The sequence below is a fragment of the Tursiops truncatus genome, chromosome 20, assembly GCF_011762595.2.
Source record: "Tursiops truncatus isolate mTurTru1 chromosome 20, mTurTru1.mat.Y, whole genome shotgun sequence".
Taxonomy (NCBI): domain Eukaryota; kingdom Metazoa; phylum Chordata; class Mammalia; order Artiodactyla; family Delphinidae; genus Tursiops; species Tursiops truncatus.
Window position 1 is genome coordinate 51,934,968 of NC_047053.1, and position 8,265 is coordinate 51,943,232.

The window sequence follows — 8,265 nt, forward strand, 5'->3', positions numbered from 1 at the left end:
ACATCCAAAAGGGATTTGAGGTGATTTACAACAAAACCCACTATAAAAGAGGGCAGTTAATGATGCTGCCCGAGGAATTTCTGCCCCAGAGTGAGGCTGGGTTTTTCCTGCATTTGAGAATTACATTTGATTCTGGGTTTCTTGGCAGTCAAGACAAAATGGGAAACCAGAAGGGGTGTGTGGTACTTGAGTCCTGTCAATCAATGAGTATTTTCTCTTGGCATGAGCTGCTGAGAGGAATCTCTTATGTAGATTCTTATACAAGAGGTCCTGAATGACAAAATGGGCATTTGTAGGGCTTCCTTGGTGGCACAGTGGTTGAGAATCCGCCTGCCAATGCAAGGGACACGGGTTCGATCCCTGGTCCAGGAAGATCCCACATGCCGCAGAGCAGCTAAGCCTGTGCGCCACAACTACTGAGTCACAAAGCACCGAGCTGATCTCCCTGTGCTATGCGGCTGCTTCCCACTAGCTATGTATTCTACATTTGGTAGTGTATATATGTCCCCCTCTGTCTTTTGATTTTGTTGCTGGTATCTTCTGTAGACCGGAGTATATTTTTCTATACAATCAGATCTATTGATCTTTTTCTTTATGGCATTTAAATTTCCTGTCTTATTTAAAAGGTCGCTGGGGTGGGATAGGGAGGGTGGGAGGGAGACGCAAGAGGGAGGAGATATGGGGATATATGTATATGTATAGCTGATTCACTTGGTTATAAAGCAGAAACGAACACACCAGTGTTAAAAAAGAAAAAGAAAAAGAAAAAAAAGGTCGCTCAGAGCCACTGTAAGAGCCATGGTAACCACCGCATTCATCTTGCTTTCTAAATGTTCCCCTGAATCACGAAGTCACAGGAAAGCAATGTATTTAGACAGCATTAGCCCAGCTCCCGGTGAGAGGCCTCTATGGAAATGTGATTTAATGTTAGTCCCTGGCTTTTAGCAAGGGTCGATACAAAAACTATAGGAAAAACTTTGCATCTTCTGCAAAATTACAAATGCCCATTTTAAAAAATTAATTAATTTATTTTTGACTATGTTGGGTCTTCATTGCTACGTGAGAGCTTTCTCTAGTTGCGGCAAGCTGGGGCTACTCTTCATTGCGGTGCGTGGGCTTCTCATTGCGGTGGCTTCTCTTGTTGCGGAGCATGGGCTCTAGGCACACGGTCTTCAGTAGTTGTGGCTCGAGGGCTCAGTAGTTGTGGCTCGCGGGCTCTAGAGCTGATTCACTTTGTTATAAAGCAGAAACTAACACACCATTGTAAAGCAATTAAGTCCAATAATGATGTTTAAAAAAAAAAGAAAAAAAATGCAGTTACAAACCGAAAAAAAAAAAAGAAAAGACAGAGGGAAAATATTGGCAAGACGTATGACAGACAAAGGGTTAAAACACCAAGTAATATAAAGAGCTCTCAAAAGAAAGTCTCAATAGAAAAATGAACAAAGGTTATGAATAGATATATTTTATGTGTGTGTATATATGGTTAGTTTTATGTGTCAAGGTGGCCAGGCTATAATCCCAGTTATTCAATTAAACACTAATCTAGAGATTGCTGTGAAGGCATATTTTCGATGTGATTAACATCTACAATGAGTTGACTTGTAAGTCTTCAATAATCTGCATTTGCCTTATCCAGTTAATTGAAAGACCTTAAGAGCAAAGCTGAGATTTCCCTGAGAAAGGAAAAATTATGCCTCAAGATTGTAGTATTGGCTCCTGCCTGAGAATTTCCAATCTGCTGGCCAACCCTACAGATTCTGGACTTGCCAACTCCCACGGTTGTGTAAGCCAACTCCTTGAATGAAATCTACCTTTATAGATATATTTCCTACTGGTTCTGTTTTTCTGGAGAACCCTGACTGATACAAAATAATATACAAAGGTTTGATAAAACTTTGATAATGGTCAATATTGGCTGAGACTTGGGGAAGCAGGTACTCACACATACATCATTGGTGGGAGTCTACATTGGGGCATTTTGGAGAGCAGTTGACAATAGCAGAGTTACAAAAGCAAATTCCTATGATTCAGCAATTCTATGGCTTTGCTTGCAAAAGTACACCAAGATATGTGTACAAGGCTGCTCATTGTAGCATTTGTAGGAGCAAATAATTAAGCAGTTGGTATAGGTGAAATAAACTCTAGAATGTACATGCAATGCAATATTGGGAATGATAAAAGAATGAGGAAGATCTATATGTGCTGTTTGGGAAAAACTATATTATTAAGCAAAAGAAGAAGGGGCAGAGAGGTCTGCTTCTATGATGACCTATGTGTACCTCACTTAGGTGTATGTGCTGGTTTTCATAAGCTTTTTTAAAAAATCAATTAATTAATTAATTTTGCCCACGCCTCACACAGCATGCGGGATCTTAGTTCCCTGACCAAGGATCAAACCCATGCCCCCTGTAGTGGAAACATGGAGTCTTAACCACTGGACCACCAGGGAAGTCCCACACATTACTTTCGTAATCTGAAAAAGTCCGTGTCTGTGTTGGGGAAGCATGGTGAGCTAGGACAACTCTGGTAAAAGCCAAGAAGAATGCCAATGTTTAGCCTAACTTTTGCTTAAAAATACTTGATTTTATTTTTGCAAACAAATCTAGCACACTAAAATGGATCAGGCTCTTTGGGCAAAGGGAACCTGAATAGCAGCTATTCCGTTTCATCCATTTCAGCAGGTGTTGCACACCTTGGATACCCGAGGAGCAGGCAGCAGAGATGACAGACACTCTGTTCTGAAAATCAAAGAACCCTTTCATCTTCTGATCCTAGTAGGGGGTAAACTCACTCTCTGGAGACCTATGTTTTTCTCAAAAAGAAGTTTTGCCTCTGCCTGAATTCCTGGACAAGAGCTTAGTTGAGACTCAGTTTCTCATTCCATAGACTGCAGACTAGAGGGGCGTTAGACCTGGAAAATGTTCAACGCCGGTGTTATCAGTCACTTGCTTTGTTAAATCAGTTTCCAGTTCATGACAACACATTCTTTCACTTTTGGAGAAGGTTTTTTTGTCTTTACTCAGACAAAACTATAATTCGAAAAGATCCATGCACCCCTATGTTCATAGCAGCACTATTTACAATAGCCAAGACATGGTAACAACTTAAATGTCCATTGACACATGAATGGATAAAGAAGATGTGGTACATATACAGAATGGAATATTACTCAGCCATTAAAAAGAATGAAATAATGCCATTTGAAGCAACATGGATGGACTTAGAGATGATCACGCTAAGTGAAGTAAGTCAGAAAAAGAAAAATACCATATGATAACACTTATAAGTGGAATCTAAAACATGACACAAAAGAACATATCTACAAAACAGAAACAGACTCACAGACATAGAGAACAGACTTGTGGTTCCCAAGTGTGGGGGGCAGGGAAAGACTGAGAGTTTGGGATTAGTAGATGCAAACTATTATATATAGGATGGACAAACAACAAGGTCCTACTGAATAGCAGAGGGAACTATATTCAGTCCTGTGATGAACCATAATGGAAAAGAATATGTATATAAATAACTGAATCACTTTGCTGTACAGCAGAAATTAACAAAACACTGTAAATCAACTATACTTCAATAAAATTTAAAAAAAACAGCGTTGGAGTGGATACCCTGAAGACAAGCAGCTCAAGAATGCTCTGTCTTATTCACTCTTTGATGCTGACCTTCCTCTTCATTGTCAGCACTGAACAGGATCAAAGGGCAGCTGGTTTCTTTCTCAACCTCTCCAGCAGGAAGCAGGATGGCATGCTTATACGAGCCAGACCTGGGGCTGAATCCTGGGTTTGCCAGTTATTAGCCGTGTGACCTTGGACAAGGTACTTGCTCTCTGAGCCTTAATTTCTTTACCTGAAAAATAGGAATCACATCACCTTTCCCCTAGATTTGTAGTGAGGGTTCAATACGGTCAATACGGTAACGATATGAAACACGGAGCGTAGCACAGAGTGGGTAGAAAAGATGGAGTGAGGTTGGGTCCAAGGTGAACCGAAAGGGGTTGGGGACAGTTGCTGAGAACAGTTATGGTTTAGGACTGGTTCCTAGGTGCTAGACAGAGTTTCTTAGCAGAGGTTACATGGCTAGGGGAAGAATGACAATGCAGTAAAAATGGTTCATTCGTTCATTCATTTTCCACCAATTACTTTATTGAGAATCTACTAAGGGTCAAATGTGGTTTTAGCCACTGGGGATACAGCCCTCACAGATCTTCTAATCCAGAGTGGGAGACACCCAACGAGCCCGGTGCTTTCAATACAGGAGCTCCTTCACCTGTGGACAAGTTACGTTCTGAAAAGACTGTAGTTTGCAAGTCCAACGGGACGAAGAGGAATTTGTGGTCATATAGTCGCTGGAGGCATTTCCACCAAAAAGAAACGTGAACTGGTTCTACTCTCCAAAGCTTTAAAACCATTCTTTTTTTTTGGCCGTGCCACGCTTCTTGCGGGATCTTAGTTCCCTGACCAGGGATTGAACCCCGGCCCACAGCAGTGAAAGCACCGAGTCCTAACCACTGGACCACCAGGGAATTCCCTAAAACCATCCTCCTTGAGGATATTTGTTTTACAGGACATCTTTCCCCAAAGGAGATAGTGTTGTTTGCGGTGGAAATCTGTTGAGCAGTGAGTGACGTGAACTCATACATTAGTCACTCTCCATAATTTCTGGAATAACGTTGCATTTCTGCAGGAAGAGAGAAAAAAGATGGGTGAAGTATAAACCTTAATGTTGCGAGTGATTAGCTCTTAAAAGTGAAGCAATTAAATCCTTTTTTTTGACCTTATCTCTATTTCACAATTTACTTTCCTGAAATGAACATGTATTGCTTTTGTAATTTAGACCAATTTATTGAATCACAAGCCATGGATGACTCTAGTGGTCCAAAGGCTGTTCTGATCTGAACCACGTTGGGGAAGAGGTGAGGGTGAGAGTCTTGAGACAGAAGGGCCAGGCCAGGCCATCCTTGAGGAGCTGCGAGGAAAAGTCAGAAGGGCAGAGAGGATTGGAGTGAACAGAAACCATGGGGCAGATAAAACCATGGAGTGGAGGATGAGCTGCTGTCAGGGCGGGTCTGGATTTTGTGGGGTCTTCTTTTAGTTTTTGATTGCTACAATAATGCCGCAATGGACTGTCCCAAACTCAGTGGCATGCAATAAGTTTGTGAATTGGCAGTTTAATCTGGGTGGTCCTTCTGGCCTCAGGTGGGCTCCCTTGCGCGTCTGGGGGTCAGCTGGCTGTTGGCTAGGGCCGCCTCGCTCCGTTCCACCTGTCTCTCAATCCAGCCACTGGTTAGCCTGGCGTGTTCTCATGGCAGAAGCAGAAGAGCATGAGAATAAGAGAAGGTGCAGGAGGCCTCCGCAGGCTGGGGTTTGGAAACGGTGCAGCATCACTTCTTTCTTTCTTCCTTCCTTCCTTCCTTCCTTCCTTCCCTCCTTCCTTCCTTCCCTCCTTCCTTCCTTCCTTCCTTCCTTCCTTCCTTCCTTCCTTCCTTCCTTCCTTCCTTCCTTCCTTTCTTTCTTTCTTTCTTTCTTTCTTTCTTTCTTTCTTTCTTTCTTTCTTTCTTTCTTTCTTTCTTTCTTTCTTTCTTATTTTTGGCTGCATTGGGTCTTCATTGCTGCACACGGGCTTTCTCTAGTTGCAGCCAGCAGGGGCTACTCTTCATTGTGCTGTGCGGGCTTCTCATCTCAGTGGCTTCTCTTGTTGCAGAGCAAGGGCTCTAGGTGCGTGGGCTTCAGTAGTTGTGGCTCGTGGGCTCCAGTAGTTGTGGCTCATGGGCTCTGGAGTGTGGCTCAGTAGTTGTGGCGCACAGGCTCAGTTGCTCTGCGGCATGTGGGATCTTCACGGACCAGGGATCGAACCCGTGTCCCCTGCATTGGCAGGTGGATTCTTAACTCTGCACCACCAGGGGAGTCCCAGCATCACTTTCGCTGCATTTTCTTGGGCAAAGGAGATCCTAAGTCTGGTCCAGACTCGAGTGGAGGGGGGAGAGACTCTGCCTCTTTGGGAGAAGGGCTAGGGAGTCAAAGGGTAGATATCCAGGGTGGGACCATCTATCACAGGCCTGAAGCTTATACAATGTTGGGGGCCCTTTTGAAGAAAAAAAGGATCCCCAAATTATGAACACAAAATTTGATATAGGGGTCTGGTCAAGTGAGGGGTGCTGACACCATCGATTCGTGGCAAATGGACCTCTTCCTCACTGTCACAAAGAAGCGAGAATCTAGCCACCCCAGTGAGAAGAGCTGAGAAGGGGAGCACAGCAGAGCCACTGCCGTGCTGGTGGCAGAGCCCAGAGTGAGGCTCCTTCAGCCCAGGGGTGCCTGGCTTCTGGACACCCATCTGCTCTGGTCCCGGTGAAGTCTGGCTGTTTCTTGTTGTTCCTCCATGGAGAGGTTTAGTTCCTTGGTTTTCTTCAGTTCCGCCTGGTTTAGACTTTGGTTTTGTAATTCTCCAGTGGGTCTTGGAACAGACATCTCGTGGGCCTTCTATTCCAGAGTGGGAGAGACTCAACAAAACCAGCCCTTTCGATACAGGAGCTCCTCCCACTGAGAACAGATTGGGTTCTGAAATGGTTGTAGTTTGTAAGTCCAATATGACCTAGAGAAGTAGCCTGAGCAAGCTGCTTGCTCCTTGTCACCAGGAGAACCTGATGGTTGCATCAACACACACACAAAACACACACACTACATAGGTGCACACACAGCACTAGCATGCACAATGCATTGCACACTTGTAACACAGCTCCCACGCATGGGCCCACATACAAACAGGAACACACCACATGTGCTCATACGCGCACGCGCACGTGTGCATACGTGCACATGTTCACGCACACACCCACAGGTGCCTCGGGGCAGGGGAATCTCAGACGACCTGTCCAATTCCTTCCTTCGCAGATGGGGCCATTGAAGGTTACTGCTCATGTAGACGTCAATGGCCAAGCCAGGATGAGGGCCTCAAATGGGTCTTTGAGGACACAGGGCCCCCAGAAAAGACTGAGGCTCCCCTAGTGCCCAGAGGCATTTGTTTAGAGGAACAGACTTGCTATCACTTAGAGATGCTCAGAGAATTCTCTTTTCTTTTTTTTTTTTTTTTGGTACACAGGCCTCTCACCGCTGTGGCCTCTCCCGTTGCGGAGCACAGGCTCCGGACGCGCAGGCTCAGCAGCCATGGCTCACGGGCCCAGCCGCTCCACGGCATGTGGGATCTTCCCGGACCGGGACACAAACCCGTGTCCTCTGAATCGGCGGGCGGACTCCCAACCACTGCGCCACCAGGGTAGCCCAAGAATTCTCTTTTCTTGATTCAAAGGAGAATTTCTCTTCTTGATCCAGAAGGGCCCAGGAGCAGAGGGTCAGGCCACAGGCAGAGTTTTGGGGTAGTTCAGAGGCTGTTTACTCCTACTGCCTGCTCTCAAGAAAGGAAAGACTACCCCACATCCCTCAAAGCACCCGTCCCTTATTTTTCAGGGTGCTCCAAATTGCTTAATTCCTTGGTCATTTCCCCTGGAAGCCAAATGGTGTTCCTGTTTGCTGGGGCCCAATGTCTCCTGGCATAGCTGTTCAGTGCCACAGGCCCAGGATGGCTTTGCTGAGCAGCGGGGACCAAGGGCTGACCGAGCTCTCACCCTGTACTGTTGACCTTATTTTACGGTCTGGAGGTACGTAAAGTGCGAGACCAATTCTGGCCACATCCTGGCTTATCAGCTGCTGTGCTTTTCAGTGCAGGTAACCCTCCTGATGCCTTCTCACTCCTGATGAGCCTGTGAGGGCTTATATCTCTCCTTGGGATTCACTCGCTCCTCAAGATGTCACAAGGTATGTGTGACACACAGCAAAAGTGGCTCTAGGAACAAAATATGAGAAACGTCCCATTCTTTCCTAATTTCTGTGCTAAACCCCAGGTCCTGCTGGGATTCTGATGGGGGAGAGGGGTGGGAGATGGGCACAAAATTGTCAAAAAAGAAAGGGAGTCAGACAGGCGAAGCTGGTGCATCCTTTCTTCCCACTGCAACAGACAGTTATTACAAGGTGTGTGTCAGGGGGTGAGAGGAGCTAGGGGGTAATAGCCAGGAACAATGAGCTGGTTTCTTCAGGAAGGTATAACTGACAAGTTTCTGGAGGATTCAGGCTGGAATCGATATCCACGGATTCTCACGTTGTAAACTGGGGCACAGCAACAAGAGTTCCTGGTATGTTCTCAGGACAGAGGCCCCTCTTGCCCATTGGACCAGTAGTTCCCTGCTCACTTGTCCCT